We start from the raw sequence: 20,673 nt of genomic DNA, 5'->3' as shown, positions 1-20,673 counted from the left end.
TAAATAACTATTTGCAAATTATACTAACACTTGATAATCATAACTGAAATATCAAAACAAATACTATATAGACTAGCATGGCTATCTCTCTGTTACTATATAACTGAAATATTTTTGCCAGGCCTGTGAAATATTTAATCAAGGATCAGTGTGGGCTAGTGGAAGTAGCATTATGGAGACAGAAAACCTTGGATCAAAATCCCAGCTTTTCTAAGCTATGGTTATACTATTTTGAAATAACTTTGCTAGTGTCTACACACAGTATTTTGAAATAAAATTGAAATAGCAGGTGTATGATTTCAAAACCATCAATGCAGGAGGAGTAATGCCCATCCTATTTTGAAACTGCTGTGTCAAAATAGGTGCTATTAAGACATGGAATAGTACTATTTTGACATAAGCCATAATGGGCTCCAATGGCACTATTTTGAAATAGTGCTATGTATCTGGAAATGCTACTTCCAAGTAGGTGGGTGCCATTTTGAAAACCATTTTGGTCACAGTTACGCTACAGCACTCTGTCAGCAGAAGTAACTGTCGGAAGAAATTTCCTGACAAAGCTGCTGTCAACAGAATGCAGCCACACACTAAAAGTGGATCAAAAGAACACTCAGCTCTGGCCACAGAGCTGCTGGACTGCCTGGCTGCACTCATGACAAAACAGGCACCCAGAAGCACAGCAGGCAGGACAGCCCATAGATGTGGATGCCCTGTCTGTCAAGAGAAGGCCCCCAGAGTGTCTCCACAGATTTTTTTTGTTTACAAAATCTGTTGACAGCAGCATTATGCCTCATGGCTGAGGCTGAACGTTGCCAGTGCAAGTGCTGAGTTTTATCAACAAACTGTCCACAAAACACAGTTTGTGTATAGCTGCTCCATGAGTTTTGTTGATAAAACTGTAGTTTTCTCAGCAAAGCTCGCTAGTCTAACGGTAGCCTTTGTGTGTAGTTGTGTTATTTCAAAATAACATTTCTCAAAACAGCTTTTTCAAAATATCTTATTTTGCAATAGGGCTGCAGTGTTGATGAAGGCCCACAGAGCTTCTGGATGAGTATCAACAAGTACTTTCCCCAACTTTGTTTGCCTGTTTCTTCACCATCCTTTACTTCATTTCTCCATTTTGATGACGTGCTTTCCAAGGGAGACGCTGATCTTCCTATGTTTAATGCCTAATATAAACCCATGATAGTTCCCTAATCTTGGCTGGGGCTGCAGCTGCTAGGGATGCTTTCTGAAAAAATTTCATTTGGAAAAAAATCCAGTGTCTTAAAAGAAACAAAAGGCTTATCACAAGCTTTGGGATGGTCTTTTTTTTGGGGTGGGTATTCATGTTGATGCTTCCCCTCTTTCTGTCATTGAATAAAATTGAATGACTGCTCAGATTTTCCGCACATATTAATTTTCTTTTTTTTTCTTTATTTTGTTTTATTTAGTATGGATAGTTCAAATCTTCCCCAAGTTTGGAAAAGTTAGTGCGCCAAAAGGGATATACAACTATCTCTGTCACTCTTCCAACTGCAACTTTCCAGACTTGGAGGGGTTTATAAAATACCCAGAATAACAAAAAGAGAACAAATGAAAAACAAACATAAACCTATCCTTCATTTTATTGTGTACTCACCTCTCACAAGAGACTTAGAAAGACAAAAACTTGAAGAAAATTTAATTAAAATGGCTTCATTTGTAATTTTCCAAAATCGAAAAAAAATTCTACTGATTTTTTTGTATTTCACCCTCTTTTTTTCCCCCCCATCTCCAGGTGGGATCGCAGTCTAGTTGCTAATGCAGATAAATAATAATTTTACCTCCAAGTTCTACCTTGACTTTAGAAAAGCTTTTGATACAGTCTCACACAACATTCTTGCCCATAAATTAAGGAAGTATAGATTGGATACAAAGACCATAAGATGGATAGAACACTGGGTTGACAGATGGGCCCAATGGGTAGTGGTCAATGGCTCAATGTCTGGTTGGTGGTCAATTTCAAGTGGAGTGCCCCAAGGATTGGTTCTAGGGCCAGTATTGATCAACATCTTTATTAATTATGTGGATAAGGAGATGGATTGCACTCTCGGCAAATTTGCAGATGACGCTAAGCTAGGGGGTCAGGTAGATACATTGGAGGGTAGGGATAGGGTCCAGAGTGACCTAGGTGAATTGGAGGATTGGGCCAAAAGAAAGGTGACAAAGTTCTACAAGGACAAGTACAGAGTCTTGCATTTGGCGCAGAAGAATCCCAAGCACTGTTACAGGCTGGGGACTGACTGGTTAATCAGCAGTGCAGCAGAAAAGGACCTGGGGATTACAACGGATGAGAGGCTGCATATGAGTCAACAGTGTGCCTTTGTAGCCAAGAAGGGTAATGGCATATTGGGGCACATTAGGAGAAGCATTTCCAGTAGATCTAGAGAAGTTATTATTCCTCTCTACTCAGCACTGGTGAGGCCACATCTGGAATATTGCATCCAGTTCTTGGCAGACCAGTATAGAAAGGAGGTGAATGCATTGGAGTGGGTTCAATGGAGGGCAACAAAAATGATCAAGGGGCTGGAGCACATGATGTATGAGTAGAGGCTAAGAGATTTGGCATTATTTAGTTTGCAGAAGAGAAGTGTAAGGGGTGATTTGATAGCAGCCTTCAACTTCCTGAAAGGGGGCTCTAAAGAGGATGGAGAGAGACTTTTCTCAGTTGTGACAGATGGTAGGACAAGAAGCAATAGTCTGGAGTTACAGAGTGGGAGGAGTAGGCTGGATATTAGGAAAAACTATTTCACAAGCAGGATGGTGAAGCACTGCTATGCGTTATTGAAAGAGGTTGTGTAATCTCCATCACTGGACGTTTTTAAGTCCTGTCTTGACGAAATCCTGGCTGGGATGATTTAGTTGGGGTTGATCCTGCTTTAGGCAGGGGGGTAGGCTAGATGACCTCCTCAGGTCCCTTCCAGCCCTCGAATTCTATGATTCTATGAAATGCTGTGTACTCCTAAAATCAGAAGGTCAATCCCAGCCCTTCTGAAATCAATGGTAAATTTCAACTGAGCCTGGATTTTACCCCCAAGTGTATCAAAACTGCTTCAACTTGTGTACCCAAAATTAGAAACATCACTAAACCACTAATCACTTTTTGGCCATGTCTACACGTGCCCCAAACTTCAAAATGGCCACACAAATAGCCATTTCAAAGTTTACTAATGAAGCGCTGAAATGCATATTCAGTGCTTCATTAGCATGCGGGCGGCAGTGGCGCTTCGAAATTGACGTGGGTTGCCGCCGCGCGGCTCGTCCAGACGGGGCTCCTTTTCGAAAGGACCCCGCCTACTTTGAAGTCCCCTTATTCCCATCAGCTCATAGGAATAAGGGGACTTCGAAGTAGGCGGGGTCCTTTCAAAAAGGAGCCCCGTCTGGACGAGCCGCGCGGCGGCAACCCACGTCAATTTCAAAGCGCTGCTGCCGCCCGCATGCTAATGAAGCGCTGAATATGCATTTCAGCGCTTCATTAGTAAACTTCAAAATGGCCATTTGCGTGGCCATTTCGAAGTTTGGGGCACGTGTAGACGTAGCCTTTAAAATGTAGGTCACTGACTTTTATTTCACCCTTCCCCTCTACCCTGCCCAAAACAAAGTACTTCATGCCCACTACAAATACCCTGCTGTTAACCATCATTGTGTTAATGACAAAGAACATGTTCAAAATGTATATGATGAAATAGGGGAAACTGTGATCCTGGAACTCAGGAATGACTTTTTCTGTGCACTAACAGGAGTGTTGAGAGCAAGACAGGGAAAGTCATTCTTCTGCTCTACTCTGCTCTCAGTTGGAGTATTGTGTCCAGTTCTGGGCACATTTCAAGAAAGATATGGAGAAACTGGAGAAGGTCCATGGAAGAGCAACAAGAATGATTAAAGGTCTAGAGAACATGAGCGGTGAGGGAAGACTGAAATAACTGGGCTTTTTTAGTTTTGAAAAGAGAAGACTTAAAGGGAACATGATAGTGTTTTTCAAGTACCTAAAAGAGAGTTACTAGGAAAATGGAGAAAAAGTATTCTCCTTGGCCTCTGAGGATTGGGAAGCAGTGGGCTTAAAATGCAGCAAAGGAGGTTTGGGTTGGGCATTAGGAAAAGATTTCTAACTGTCATGGGGGGTGGGGGCGTTAAACAGTGGAATAAATTACCTAGGGAGGTTGCGGAATCTCCATCGCCGGAGATATTTAAAAGTAGGATAGAGAGACACTGATCAGGCATAGTCTAGATGGTGCTTGGTCCTGCTGTGAGGGCAGGAGGCTGGACTCGATGACCTCTTGAGGTCCCTTCCAGTTCCAGTATTCTATAATTCTATGACATTCTAGCTCAGTAGGGAGCTTACTCGCTTGGGACAGCAGACATCTTCGTTCAGGTCCTGCTCCAGTAAATATATAATTATATAAGCAATTACACGTCACATATTAGGTGTAGAACATCTTCACCTGGAGATATTAAGATCCACTACGGAGCAGCCAATAGTCTGGTGGTCAGGACAAACTCATGGGAAACTGGGCTTTATGCCCTAACAGCAGAACAGGAGTTCTAATGCCTTCTTTTATTTCAAATGTTCTTTTCTGACTTTCTGGTTTCATGTTGACCACAATGAATTTTCTTTGATACATTCAAAACTACCAGTGAACAAAACCAAACCAACCAACCTAGATCTATTGCAGTGGTTTTCAAACAGTGTGCTGCAATACCCTGGTGTGCCGTGAGAACTGTCCAAGTGCACCATGAAATTTCTTCTGTTTACCCTCACCGCGTCTCTTTGCAGAGCCACTGAGAGGGGAAATGCTGACCCTGCAAGAGCCCATTTTTGCCAAGAGGCAGATGAAATGCTGCTTACCAGCCTGAATGGGCTGGAAGGGAGCTCACTCCCCCTCCATACTGTGGCAAGCGGGGAGGAAGGGATGGACAGCAAGAGTCTGTTTAAATGTCATGTCCTGTCTCCAACATTCAGAAAGGTGCCTCCCCAAACCCTGAGTAATTGAACATTTCAGTGGTGACTCGATTACTCAACATACCATTTGGTCCTTTTTTTAAGCTTGTTTTGTGCACTGCTATGTTGCAAACCTCTCTAAGACCATAACCAGAGTAGATGTAAGTAAATGTGACATTTATGAGCAGTTGACTCAGCTGACAAAAGTGAGCATGCTGTGGACTTGTTTGTCTCATTGAAGTGTGCTGCTGTGTTACTGAAAAGTTTGGGAACCACTGATCTATTGTATGCACACCAGTCTCAAAAAGTAGGAGGAGTTTCTATGAGTTTCTATACACACAGTTTCTTTCATACACACTTCAGTAAAAGCCTTGTTTACTGAAAATGCTGTATGCAGTAAAAACAGGCAAGCTCTGTTCTTTTTGGCCGTAGACTGAAGGAACACCTACATTCAGGCCTGCCAATGGGAGATGAGGGGGACAATTGTAGGATCCTGAGCCTTGGGTCCCTTTGAAACATTAGGGAAGCCTCACGTGTCACTCTGAGGGCTGGGAGGGCCCAATGCTGTGCTCCAGGCAGTGCTATTGGTTGAATGCTCTCAGCCCTTCCCCCTTCACCTGAGTCCTTGCCCCTTCTGGGCGTACAGCATGGGCCCCCTCTACACTTTGCCCCCAGCCCCTGCAATGGCTGTCATTCTTGCTTCCGACATTCATTGTTTGAAAGAAGGCTGTTTTTTTTTAGTGGAAGAAACATTAAATCCTCTGAACCTGCATCTGTAAAATTGGAGTCACATGTTTTTTGGTTCAGAATGGAGTTGTTTTTCTAAGCCACATTTTCTCCAAAGAGACTGTTAAACATCACTGTCCTGAACAGAAGTGGCCACACAAAACTCAAGTCCAACATCCTTCCGCAAAATTTCTCCAGCAGTTCAGCATACTTGCTCTGATATGCACACAGTGATCATTATCTATTTGGGTTGTATTTAGTCTTCTCCGCGTGATGCATCTAAGAGACATTTTGAAAGTTTGTCTTGTGGATATAATCATCATATTGATGCTGAGAGCATTTATATGCAATATGTAGTCCCTTCACACTTTGACACCCAAGTTCCTTTAAAAACACAGATATTTTGTCAGGTGCTTAGCTCAAACTAGTTCTTTCATCTATGAGACTTTTGCCTGTCTAGTTAGCTGTGGCAGAAAGCTGAGAATGTCAACAATCTAAGCATGAATGGTAATAAAAAGCAGAGAATTTACCAGCAGCAAATTAACCCTTTAAAGAACCAGTGTGACAATTTGTGTCCCTCTGAGAATTCTATGTGGCCAATGGATACTATTTTATCCATCTGTCTATCTAGTGCACAATGTACCTGATGGTACATTTCTAGTCCATTTCTTGAAGCAAAAGAATCAATTCACCAAAGCCTGGCTGTTCAAAAGGGAACTTCTGCAGTGACAACAAAACAAATGTGTGCACCTCCAGACATGATTTTCCTAGCCACTTGTTGGGTAGTGCAAATAATTGGCCAGCTTCACTAACTGGAAACTCAGAGTAGTTGTGCCTTCTTATTTCAACTGGCAAAAACCTGACAAAGATGGACAAGGTAAGTCTGAATAATTAACAGTGTCTTCACTTCAAAACAACTGGCTCCATTGTTATGTTAGATGTGCTACACAGTGGTGGCCTTTGCCTCTGGCTTATTCTTCTCCCCACGTTGTAACCTGATCCAGGACCTCTGGGACACTCCATGCTGGAGCTCATTTGCAAAGTCGGTATTCATGATGAGATGTGCTGGTAACATGCGCTGGCTGCTCTGTCCACCATCCTGGATGGACAGGAAGCAAAATTCAAACTTTCCCTGTGAACCTAGCAGAGCAGCAGAGCTGAAAGTGCTGGCCACAGTGGTCACATTGGGACACTGTGGGATACTTCCTGGGGGCCAATAACATCAGCTTTAGTATTGCTCTGTCCTCAATGACCCTGAATTGACCTTGCAGGTTGAAGCAGGAGGTTGGGCATGGGAGAGGGTGCAGGCTCTGGGGTGAAGGTTAGAGATGAGGTGTTTAGGGTATAGGAGAAAGCTCCAGGCTGGGGCCATATGTTTGAAGAGAGGGAGCAGGCTCAGGGCTTGAGGTTGCTGAGGTGGGGTGTCCAGGGTCTGGTCAGGATTTAGAGTGCAGGAGGGAGCTCAAAGTTGGGGTCAAAGTGGTAATTAGGGTGCTGGAATGAGCTTGGGGCTGTGGGTGTTGGGTTTGGGGGGAGATATGGTGTAAGAGGAAGCAGGTGCTTGGGGTTTGGGGTGTTTACCTGGGGCAATTCCCAGTTGGGGAGGGACAGCAGGTGGTTCTTGGCCAATAGGACCTGTGGGGGGCGGAACCTGCAGGTCAGAGCAGCGGGGGTACAGAGCTATCTGGCATTCATAGCAACGTAGCTCCAGCTGTAGGGGAGAAATGGCAGCACACCAATCCTCTTACCCACACCCTGCCAGGAAGAGGTGGTCTGGAACACAGGGGCTGCTTCTACACACTACGATCTTCTGGAAGAGCGGCAGCTTCTTCTGGAAGATCCATGGAGCGTCTACACATGAAAGGTCCTCTTCTGGGAGAAATCAGGAAGAACTTGCTGCACCTTCCAGAGTTCGTACTCTGCTCCCAAATGAGGAAGAGTGTCTTTTTCTGGAAGATTCTTCCCAAAGACAGCATATATAGACACTCACGGACTGCTTCTTTCCGAAGAAGCAGTCCGCCATGACGGTGAGCAGCTGGAGTGAGGAGATGCTGCAGGAAGCCCAAGCAGGTCTCTATGGTCTCTAGGTCTGGCCAGTTTTAGAGCTGCAAGGACCCAGAGACCCCAGGGCAGGAAGCTGAGAGTGTGGAAGCAGGCAGCACATGCAGAGCTGCGAGCCACTCTCCCCTGAGGCCCTATGTAGCACACAGAGCCTCAAGCCCAAGAGATGACCAGCTGGCTAGCACCCTGTGTCCCCCAGGGCAGCCCCAGGGAGCTGACCAAGAGCACCCAGATCCCTGACCGGGCTCCCAAATGAAGGGCCCCCTCCTGGACAGACCCAGGGTTCCAGGACCTCCTGAGGCTCTTGTGCAACAAGGAGGTGCTGTGGGACACATTGGGGCACTGGAGGAATGCCCTTGCCTTTGTACAACTTGCCCAGAGCCTGGCTGCCCAAGGTCACCTGTCCTGGAATCCTGAGTAGGTCCAGTGCAAGGTTAAGGAGCTGTGCCAGGGCTACATGAGGGATCAGAACAGCACCTGCCAGTCCAGCCAGGCCCCAGCCAGCTGTCTGTACTTCAGGGACCTGTGGGACCTCCTCCTGGTGGGGGATGACACCTCCCCACCCTGCACCGCTGTGGAGACAGCTGCACCAGAGCTCCCTGGCACACTGGAGGGGGAGGCAGGTGTTGCCTCAGAGACCGGCGGCCAGTACATGGACATCCCATCTGGTGGGCAGTCTTCAGGGGTCTCACTCACAATCGAGCTGCCCTCTGCCATCAGCAGCCAGGCCGCATCCAGCTGGGCATCACCCGACCTGTTTGAGGCCACCTCACATAAGCGTGCACCATGGCACATCCCTAGTGGGGGCATACCCAGGCCCTGATATGATGGACCGACCACAGATGGCCCCATCCCAGAACGCAGTCTGGGGCAATGACCATGCCTGCAGGTGATGTCCAGCACCCAACTCTGAGGAGAGGCCCACAACTGTGCTGGGGCCAGGATATCAAGAACATGGGACACTGCACTGGGGCCATCTCTGAGACATTCCTGTCCCTTAGGTCTGGGTTTGGGGTAACCACCCAAGGGGGTCTTGGGTCATGGCACCCAGGGTCCGGATGTGCCTCTGAATCCCCCACCCCCTGTCTTACAGCAGCACCATCTGAAGGGCAGGAGAGTAGGATGATGATCCCAGGGCCCACCAGCTCCATCCAGGTTGAAGGGCCAATCAGTCCTGCAGCCAGGCCCAGACCAGCCCCAACACCCATGGCACGGTGGCTGTGGGTCTGGAGGGCCTAATGCTGGGGCCATAATAAGGAGGCCATGGCCTACACAGTCACCCTCTGGCACCAGAATGCGCTGGTGGAGAGAAGGTCGTCCCTGGATGAGCCTGAACTAAACTGGCAGTGGAACCCATGGGGAGAGGAGGTAGGGGTGCTCCACACAGTGTTCAGGGCCCTGGCTGACCTGCCTCAGCTGCTGCCCCCCACCCCCCAGCCAATGCCCCTGAGGCCCTAGTCACCCTACTGCCCTCAGTCCTGTCCACAGCTGTCTTGAGGAGCCTTGGGGCCTGGCTCCTGGGCCCGGTGGGCCCAATTGAGGGCCCCCCACCCTGCAAATGTTCCCCCCACCCCCCCACCAAGGTGAGACTGTGGATGACTGCCCCTATCTCCCGATGCTCCCAGCACCAGCAGTGCCCCAATGGAGACCACGCACTATAGGTTCTGCAGTTCATGGCCGTCCACCCCATTCCTTGAGCAAAGCCCCCTCCATCCCAGTCCCAGTCCCCATTCAAGTTTGTACGCCCCATTCCCTGACCCCCATGTACATAGTTACACAGGATCTGATTTTAACATCTATGTTTATTGGTTCCTGCCTACTATTTACAATTATTTCCTATTGATCTAAGTTTTGGTTTATATACAGTTTTACAGTTTGCACCCCTGTGCTCCTGCTTATTGTGGGGAAAGATAGAGGATGGGGAGGGGTGAGGGCCTGTGGGGGAGGGTTTGGGTGGGGGTCAGTACTCCCCTTGGGTGAATGCTTCCCAGTGCACCTCTCAGATTCAGACACCATCATGGTTGAGCCACCGGTCAGGGGCCATGACAAGCTGTTGGTATCTGGGGGCCAGCTCCACCGTCCAGCTCATCGGGGCAGGGTCCCCTCATGTGCCTCAGTGAGGCTGTGGAGGGCAGAGCGGGCAGCCACAACCTGGCAGACATTCTCCACTCTCACATTGAGGCACATAAGAAGGCATCTAAACCTTGCCTTCAAGCGGCCAAAGGTACACTTGATGGGATACCGGGCCTGCATGAGCCGGGCATTGAACAGCTCCTGGGAGGGGATGAAGTGGCTTGTGTATGGGGTGCATTAGTCAGGGCTGCAGTGGTAGACTGGGTCCCCCAAGAGGCAGAGGTGCATGGCAACCTCCCTGATGGCACACTCCCACTGGGGGATGCAGATTCCAGCCTCCATCCAGTGGAACAGGACGTAGTTCCAGAGGATGTGCGCATCACGTGGCCTGCCCAGCCAGCTCACATAGATGTTAGTGAACCTCCCATGCGAGTCCATCACTTCCTGGAGCTCGCTGGAGTGTTACCCCTTGTGGTTCACATAGCAGCTGCCTCTGTGGTTGGAGGCCCTGATGGGTACGTGCATCCTGTCGATCACCCCCAAGGCACTGGGGGAACCCAAGCTTGGCAAAGCCCTCGATGACCATGTCCAGGTCCCCAGTGCACACCAACCTCTGCACAAGCATGTCGTTGATGGCTCCTACGACCTGCAGGGGATAGAGGGTGAGCACACTCATGGGTGTAAACAGGGTGCCCCGCTCCTTTCCCTGACCCCACCCCCTCCATATGGGGCCCTCAAGGCCCCCATTGGGAAACCCCTCCAGCCGTGGATGTGTGTTTGTCCCCTACCTGCCCCTTGTCCAAGCCCTCATCTCCCTGGCCCTCGAAGGTTTCTGAGGATCCCGCATGCCCACCTGTCCCCTCTCTCCCCAGGCCAGGGCCCAGAGCAGGGCTTACCTCCAGGACAACAGCCCCGGCAATGGATGTGCCCACCTAAAACTGCTGCCTAATAGACTATTAGCTGTCTGTGGTGGACAGTGTCCATATTGCAATGCCCATGCACTTCTCGACGGAGAGGGCTGGCCACATCCATGTGTCCTGCCATCAAACCATGGGGACAAGCCAACTGCAGATCTTCAGAAAGGTCTCCTTTGTCATCTGGAGATTCTGCAGCCAGCGCTCGTTGTCCCTCTGTCCTATGATAACCCTGTCCCACTTGCTGGTGGCGTGGGTCCAGACTCACAGGAAACCTGGCAGAGGGGCCCGGCAGGGGTGGTGTGGGGCTGAGATCCATGGCCTGGGTCTCCATCTCCACAGGAGGCCCATGATGGTGGCCAGGAGGACAGGCAGCATCTGGGTCAGGGCAACTGTGCCGGTTTGTGGCTCCTGGAGATCCATGCCTGCTGGTTGGGGCAGTCAGGATCAAGGACTGGCTCAGTCTTGCTGCGAGCAACATGGCAGGCCTCAGCAGCTTGTGCAGGGAGCAGCTGTTTGGGAGGTGTCCTTTAATGGGCCACGTGGTCAGCAGCCCCAGCATGGCTCTCCAGTTATGTGAACCCATCTGCAGCATTTCTTGCCCCGTTCTTCTGGAAGAGAATCCGTGTATGTGTAGATGTGATCTTCCAGAAGAAGGAGTGGCTCTTTTGGGCCGCATTTTACATGTAGACGTGCAGAAGATGATCCTCCGAACGCTGTCTTCTGGTGGATACTCTTCCAGACGATTGTTCATGTGTAGAAGTGGCCAGGGGGTTTAGTGCTGCCCAGCATTGCAGGCACTTTCCTCTTCAAAGTCTCTCATGGAGTGGGAAAGCAGAGGAAGGATGGTCCCAAGGCATTAGAACACTAGTTTGCAACTCAATAGACCTTGGTTCAGTTCTCTGTCCTGCCACGCAAATCACTTAGCCTCTCTGTGTCTGTTTCTCATCTGTAAAATGGGGCTAATAATTTTGCCTGCCACAAAGGGACACTTCAATGATAAATAACTTAGGCTGTGGCCACACTTGCAGCTCATTTCGAAATAATTTTTAAATGAGGGGCAATTTCGAAATGAGCAGAAGAGTGGCTACACGGCAATTGCTCATTTCAAAATCGTTATTCCACTCCCGTTTTGGGAATAACGCCTCCTTTTGAAATTAAATGTGCGTAGCTGCTCCCTGGCTGCCATCTCGAAATGAAAAGTCTTCCACAGAGCCAGCCCCTCCCACCAGCAGCCAGAGCTCTATGGCTGTTGGCTGCGGGTGCCTTAAAGCTGCAGGGACACAGAAACCCCATGCAGGAAGCTGAGAGTGTGCTGGCAGCCATAGGAGCACAAGGTGGCCAGATGACACTCCCTAGCACCCCCAGAAAGCGACACCCCACTGTGGCCAGACCGATGGCCAGCAGCCAGAACCTCCAGGATCCTCGTGGAGCCAAGGGGTCCAGGCGGCAGGGCTCCCAGGGCTCTGGGAAGCCCCCAAAGAGGAAGGGGGCCCTCTGGCTGGAAGCTGAAGTCCGGGACCTGCTGGCTGTCTGGGGGGAGGAGGACATCCTTCTCAAGATGGAGGGGTGGAAGAGAAATGCGATGCCTTCGCCCACCTCACCAGCAACCTCACCACAAGGGGCTACCCCCTCCAGACCCCTGACCAGATCCACTCCAAAGCGAAGGAGCTGCAGCAGGACTATGCCTGAGCAAGGGACTCAGCCAGACAGTCGGGGCAGCACCAGCCACCTGCCCCTACTTCAGGGAGCTCCATCAGCTGCTGGGACCCAGGGAGACTGCACCACTCCAGGAGACCCTGGACATGGGGGAACCAGAGGGGCAGGGATAGGAGCCCCAGCCAGTACCCTCGATGCCTGCCCCCACTGCAGACCCCGAAGTACCTGCTGGCACCGGGGACAGCGACAGTGGGAGTGGGGGACCACTGTACATGGCCGAGCCCTCCAAGGGCCCTAGCCAGGCTACCTCCACCCAGGCCTCCCCGAACCACCCGAGGAACCCTCAGGTAGGACTGGGCATGGGATGCACTGGTCATGAGGGGGAGGGGGTGGTCCCTGATGCAGCCAGCACAGGCCTGGGCACATGGTCACGGGCCAGGGACCCAGGGATGGCCGTCATCATTGCTGGGTGGGGCCCTTATGGGGCCATGGGCTGCCATGAGGGTCAGAAGCCTGGGAGGGCTGGGGCAACCACTCTAAAGACCCCACGTTGATGGACCCCACAGAAGACAGGCCACCCCAGAGCTCCTCACCACAAGCAGGGTGGGATGGTGGTGGGGACAAGGCTGCTGGCCCACAGTACCTGGGCTCATGACTGATGGGGCACCACCCTCTCAACTTATGTCTTCACAGCCTCGGCATCTGCCAGCCACCCCAGCCCCCTGGATGTGCCTGGGAGCCCCACTGCAGCAGAGGCAGGTGAAGGGGCAACACCTCCTCGGACCGGGTGCCGTGGTGAGAGGAGCCACCACCACAGCTGGGCAGATGATCTGGCAGCAGCTCACATGGCTGCATGGCGGGAGCAGAACCACTTGCTGCAGGAATGGCTCTCCATGGAGCGGGTGGCCTGGGACTGGGCGGCCAGGTATCTTGACACCCTGACCCAGGCCGTCACCAACCGCCTGGCCCACCACGCCCCATGGATGGCCTTTCCCATGGCATCCCCCTCTGCCCCAGCCCCCCTTCCTCTCCGGTATCCTCCTCCTCCCTGCCACCTCCCTCTGCCCCATCCTCCTGCTCTTCCCTGCCCCCCCCACCCAAGCATCTCCCTCTTCTCCACCCTCCCTCACCTCCTCCCCGTTCTCCAGCCCCCCCCCCCGGTGCCCTTTCTGCCCCCCCGGGCCTTGCAGCTCTGCCCCCAGCCAACATGACACCGGCCGAGTGGTGGGAGCTGGCATGCTGACTGTGGCCAGGTGAGCCCTGCCCGTCTGTGGCTCCCCCACATCCTCCCCATGAGTCCGAGACCCAAGATACCCCAGTCCAGCCATACCTCCCTGTTCCACCTGCCCCATCCTGGCCCCGCCGTGGTCCCCGGATCTGGGGCGGTCGCGGCTCCAGGGACTGTCATGGCTCCTGACCAGCCACTCTGATGGAGGATTGAAGCCCCCCACCTCCCCATGTATATAGTTCACCCCCATACCCCATGTAAATAGTTTCCTCGCCCCATAAATAGTCACACGTTCTTTCTGTTCAAAACATAGCACTTGAATTTATTTAACGGTGTACGTGTGCTGCCTTGGGTGGGGATGGCAAGAGCGGTTCTGGTGGGGCAGGTGAGACAACTGGGGGGGAGGGGGGATTGCATAGAGTGAGCGGGGCCAGGTCATGGGGGCCCCCAGGCAAAAGTCTCCCGGAGGGCCTCCCGCACACGCACCCCGTCCCGGTTCACCTGGCGACACGGGACCACACCTGGCTGCTCATAGTGCGTCACGGCCTCGGCTGCTCAGTGTGCCACAAAGAGCTCCTGCTTGCTCTCCACGAGGGTGTGCAGTGCACAGCAGGCGCCCATGACCGTTGGCACACTGGGCAGGCCTGCCTCCCGGTGCCTCAGGAGTCACCTGAAATGTGCCTTCAGACGGCCGAATGCTCGCTCCACGGTGTTCCTGGTATGGTTGAGGTGGGCATTGAAGATGTCCTGGCTTTCATTGGTGTGTCCTGTGTAGGGGCGCATTAGCCAGGGCTGGAGTGGGTAGGCAGCATCTGCGATGATGCATGGGGGCATGGTCACGTCCCCTGCCGGCAGCTCCCATGGGGGGATGTAGGAGCCCTCTGCCATCCTGCGGCCGAGCCACGAGTTCCAAAGGACGCGGGCATCATGGGCCCTGCCTGGCCAGCCCACACAGACGTTGGTGAAATGTCCTCGGGCATCTGTGAGGGCCTGGAGGACAACAGAGTGAGAGCCCTTGTGGTTAATGTACTGTCCCTGACTGTGTGGTGGGGCCCGGATGGCGATGTGGGTGCTGTCCAATGCACCAATGCAGTTGGGGAATCCCAGCTGTTGGAAGCTGGCCATGGCAGCGTCCATGTCCCCAAGGCGGATCAGTTGGCGCAGGAGGATCCTGTTGATGGCGGCAACAACCTGTAGGGTAGAGGGCACAGGCGCCCATGAGTGTGTAGTAGCATATGGGGGCCCCACTCCCCAGGACCCCACTACCCAGGGCCCCGCTCCCTGGGAACCCCCTCCATGGCCTCCCCCCCAGGAACCCACCATGGATGTGTGGCCCCGGGTGCCTTACCTCAAGGAGGATGACCCCGACAGTAGCCTTTCCCACCCTGAATTGTGGCCAGCCAAGCGGTTGCTGTCTGGGGTGGCCAGCTTCCACAGAGCTATGGCCACTCATTTCTCCAGGGGGAGCGCGGGCCGCATGCGGGTGTCCTGCTAGCGAAGTGCTGGTGCCAGCCAATGGCACAGCTCCAAGAAGGTGGCCCGAGTCATCCGGAAGTTGCGGACCCACTGGTTGTTGTCCCACTCTCCTAGGATGATGTCGTCCCACCATTCCCCACTGGTGGGGTACCGCCAGAGGCAACGGCAGGGCTGGAACGGGGGTGCTCTGGATGCAGCGTGGGGTGAGCCTGCAGGAAGGTGGCCACATATTGGGCAGCACGTAGCCTCATATGGCATGCTGTCAGGTTGGCCATCAGGCTGGCCACGATGTCCAAGGTGTCCCAGTCAGTGAAGTGCTGCAGGTCCATGGCAGGGAGTGGTGTGGTGGCTAACCAAGGCTCTGCCGAGCACTGTGCTGGAGGTCGTGTGCTGCAAGCAGCCAGGGTCCTCAGCATGTGCACAGGGGATGTGTATGGGAGGAGCCCTTCAAGGGGTTGGCTTGCCTGTGCTCCAGGAAGGGCTTGTCAGCCATTTGACCCTGCCCTCATCATTTCCTGTCATGTTATTTCAAAATGAAGCTGGGAGTCATTTCGATGTTGCAGATCACAATGTCAATCTGCATTTCGTATTTCATCGTTCCATGCCATTTATTTCAAAATAACGGATAGGGATAAGCCATTTCGAAATCACTCTCTACTGTGGCCACAGCCTTAAAGATTGAGAGATGGTCATACTAAGGCACTTGTATGATTTCCAATGCGAGACCAACAATCCCTGTGTTTCCACCAATCCTTTTTTTAATAAATCTCCTTTAGGCTTATTTTACTCTTTAAAAATGACTGAATTTTCACTCTGCAGACAGTTGAGTTCAGAGATTGTGACAGTGAGAGCATTTGATGAAGAAACAAAAATATTTTTTTTCCTCTCAAATTGTTTGTCCTTTCTAGTGAAGCAGAAGATAGCAGAAAATGTGTATCTTAACCCGGTGAACGAGAAACAAAAAAAAACCCCAACATTCTTTTAATAATGCATGACCTTTATGATATTTGCTGAAACAAAGCTCATGTAATCTGCTAGCTTGTCACACATATTGGCTGATGGAATCTTAAAAACAGAAAAAGAAAGCGATAGAACCTGCTTTTTACCCTTTTTTTTTTTTCATGCAAGTAACAGAATGGGCTGAGAAATTTGAAAAGTTCCAATGTTGCAGTTAACTTGGAGGGAAATTACAGAGCTGTTGACTTTTCACAAAATATTTGAGTTACTGACATGTATGACAGCCATTAAGCTTTGCAGTCAGGTTTCACCATTATGAAATACTTTTCTTTCCCCCAGTTGTTTCGTAGTTGAACAGGGCTTTTTGTCCATTTCTTCATCTAACCTGTTATATTACATAATAATACACTGAAAAAACCTCCACTTTATGGAAACAAATTAACAGTCAAAGGATGTTTTGACCATTAAATAATTGAGTATAGGTTTGTAGATGGGCTAAGGATAATGCATTCCCCACCCCATCTTTACAGTGATTTATTGTTTTACAGACTTAGGCTAGTGTTACGTGCAAGATGAGATCAAACCTTTGTCTTGGAGCTTAAGATCTGGGTTGTGAGATTAAAGCTGAACCTAGAGAGAAGCAAATGAACAAAGGAAATACATAGAAACCACTACAATTGGAAAAATTGATCGGAAAATAATACAAACTTTAGTTAGAAGTGAGTTTTAAAGCTGTGTTATTAAAGCACAAGAGAATGGTTTTAAGATAAAAATATTAATTCACCCTTAAAGTTACTGTCATAATGCATTGTAGATGGCATATGCCAAGTGGACTAAAAAGGACAGATAATAAAGGCAATCATTAATGATTCCAGGTACATAAGAAACACATTAAGGATTCGGTTACCCAGAGTTAATGAAATCTAATTCAGATCTTCCCTAGACCAGTTTTTACAGCAGTGTAGATTCCAGTGACATCTTGTTCCTGATATACCACCTCAGAACAGCTTGATCCTACAAGATGTTGATCAGGGTGACCCTGGTCCAGAATGAGCAGATCCACATGGCCCACTGACTTAGAAGGTGACAGGATTTCCCCCACTGATGCCAAATTGGACAAATGTAATGCTTATGTAACCCTTCTGCTGGAAGGAGTTGGCAGCAAGCAGGGCCAGGTTCAACTTCTCGGGGGTTCCTTTTTATTCATCTCACATAGAACTGGCTCAAGCCCCCCTGCACCCCAGCCTGGAAAATTCAAACCCCAAGTTGCCTCAGACAGGCAATGCGTCCCCACTCACAAGCAGAGAGTCTGGGTGCAGAAAAGAAACCGTAATGAACGAGGCAGAGAAGTCATATGGCATTAGCTTGGGAAATACCACACCCAGAGTTCATAACCAATCCCCAAGTAACTGTCCCAGCTCAAATGGATTAAGCAGTGTCCTTTGCCTCTGAGGCTCATCAGTCTGACCTTGTACCAGTCCCATTCACATACCCAAACTTTCTCTGTACCCCACTTCAAATGCCCCACTGAGTTGTTGCCTGATGCATGAGTGATGACTCACTGAAGCTCTGTTAGGAGTGCCTGTTGAAGCACCGGGGACAGGAGGCATAAACCACATTTATCCGAAGGCCCTTCCTTTCCGCCTAAGGAAAGGAGCCACTAGACCCAGATATTAGATATGTTTGGTCACAACAAAATCAGGAAGGAAAGTGAGATCACAGGCATAAATTAAGGGATCCAGAAAGGGCCACCAAGCAGAGAAGCCCCTACAGTGCTTGCTGCTCCTTAAAGACATATAGGGAGCAAGTGGGCATGGCCCAGAGGAACTCTGCCTGAGATGTGACTCAAGGCAGGATCAGAAGTCAGCTCTGCAGTTGCAGAATACCCCCTGTCATGGTGAATGGCCACCTTGGTCAGCGCCTGGGGAAAATTGACCAGGAGGTCTCATGACTTGGTGGAGCCATGGATAGGATGTGCATAAATCAGGATGTATGGGGAAAAGTGAAGTCATAAATGGGGAGGGAGATTCTGAAGGAGCCAGAAGAGGGTCTGCAACCTTTAGTGATCATTTTAAATATGCACCAGGGTCTACCTCTCACCATACTTAAGGGCAAAAAAAAAAAAAAAAACAACCCAAGCCAAACAAACAACCCCCCCGCTGCCCTTCATATTAGGCTGAAACACAGATGCATGAGATTTTAGTAGACACCGGCCGGGACCTGCAGGCTGCCGAACCCTGACTCTGGCCCTACCCTCACAAACAACTTCTAAAACAATCACACAAACAAATTTGTCTAGCTGTTTCTAAAAACTCATTATTTGCTTCCACAACTTCTATTGAGAGGTGCTTCCAGAGCAATCATCTGTCTGGTTGCTAGCAAGAGTCTTCAAATTCTAGCCTGAATTTGCTTTTGGCTAGTTTATTCCCCTTTGTGCCCACACTGTCCTTGAGCCTGAATAGCTCTTTGCCACCCCTCTTTGTCTCCTCACAATGTATTGATGGAGAGCATCATGTCAGCCTTCTTTCTGATTGGTTAAACAAGTCAAACCCTTCCAGTCTCCACTTATATGGTAAGCCTTCCATTTTCTTATTCATCCTCTATATACCTGTTCCTGTTTGCATTCAGATAAAAATACTCCAGGAAAGAGGAGTATGTCAATGATGGCAAAGCTGAATGTAAGAAGGGAAGTGCTTTACCTCACAATACAGGGCTGGCCTCAGGGACTCATTGCTATGGGAATGTCACAGAGACCAAGAGCTGGACTGGGTGTTTGTACAGAGGGTAGCCAGAATTAAAATGATCAGCATTATGCCTCCACCCACCCAATCCTTGACCTTCCCCCTCCTGCCCCTCCACTCTCTGATTTGTCCACCTTGATCATTTTTTTCTGATTTGTCCTCCTTGATTACTGTTTTTGATTCTCTGTGCCTTAAATATTGAGTCTGTTCTGGTATGGCTATGGTCTGAAGAAGTGGGTCTGTCCCATGAAAGCTCACCTAATAAATTATTTTGCTGGTCTTTAAAGTGCTACTTGACTGTGTTTTGTTTTAATCCTGCGAATGTTTGTGTAGGATATAATTCTCCCATCCCAAATTTTTCAAGATACGAAGCAATCTCTAACTAATGAGACTTACGTACATTTTCCTTGTGAGCTGGTTCTTCCCAGCACTGGCTTCTGAGAGGTTTCATGTACCTTCCTCTAAGGCAGTCAGTGCTGCCCATTGTCAGAGACAGGATACTGGACTAAATGAGCCACTGATCTGACATGGGTCATATGATGCTATCTGCAAAAGAGGGTTTGCTTTGTCTGTGGCCTTGGACATTATTATTGTACAACCCTGTGGATAATATCCTGATCAATACATATTGGTCATCTTTGCACTAGATCTTTATGGTTGTAGCAAGTTCTTTGGATCCATGTCCAACAATTGCCTGGCAGTGGCTAAGAGTAAAATTGCCTAGTCTTCCTGCTCTTCAACTTGCATTGCACAGAGTACAAACTCAAGGTACCAGTCTGCAAAAGGTCTCTTTTTTGTCTCTGTAGAATAAGACAGTATAGAACACAGTTTGGAAAGGACCAGCTGGGTGATGGGTCTTCATGTCTTTTCTCATTTCCCAAGACATATGAACAACTTGTTTACTCCTTTGCCTTGATACTTACATATTCGAGTTTTTCCCTGGGTGTCAGTGCCTGCCATGGGCATGCCTTCACAATGCCTGTGGCCAGTTTTCTTTTGAAACACACACTATGTATTTGACAATCCATATAGTCTTATGGAATCTGTGACGAACCTGTCTTGTCTGCAGACAAAACTGTCTTCAGGTGCATGCCTTCGTGTCCTCCTTGGTAATGCACCTTGGCATGGAAGTTTCAGCAGGTGTAATGTAATGTGGCAAAATAGACCTTAAATAAGTATTCTGTTTCTGGCAGAAAAAGGTCTAAGGCTGACAGGGAAAATCAGACAACCTTGCCAAAGAAGGTAAGGTAGCAGAAAGTGAGGTTACAACTCCAAATCTCATGAGTTTTGTTGGTTCCCAAGTTCTCAGGTGTAGAGAAAAACACAGCACATGTGAATAAAGGGCATGTAGAAGTAAGGGAAAACAACCTGAGATTTTCAAACCATTTTACTAGGAAGCTATGTCAAAATCCCCTCATTTTGAAGGAAGATAATCCAAATACTCTAGAAATCTCAGGCTCTTGGGGCATGATTAATGTCTGGGATAGTTTGTTTTTTGTTGATGGAGACGGGACCCGATTTAAAAAATAAGGGAAAGGTTCAAGAATCATACCACAGTTATTTAACACGGTGTCAATTCATTCAAAGGACAAGCACGATGCAAAAAGTGGAAACTGAGCTTATCTGAAATCTGAGCATGTTATTTGTGAGGCGTATAAACCTTTTGGGCCTGGATTACAACAAGAGTAGGGCAAAATCTTTTGGAAATTTTTGTCCACTGGAAAATGCAGATTTGTGTCTAGCAAAATGTTTCATCAATGGGAGTTGAATTCATTGAATTATTTTAAGCAAAAAACCTAAACAAACCAATTCTGAAAAATCTGTAATTTCCAATTTCCAATTAAATTTTGGTTGGAAATATATTTAAATTAGACTTTT

Source organism: Carettochelys insculpta, chromosome 16, assembly GCF_033958435.1.
Source record: "Carettochelys insculpta isolate YL-2023 chromosome 16, ASM3395843v1, whole genome shotgun sequence".
In the NCBI taxonomy this organism is placed as follows: Eukaryota; Metazoa; Chordata; order Testudines; family Carettochelyidae; genus Carettochelys; species Carettochelys insculpta.
This window is presented reverse-complemented; position numbering follows the sequence as displayed.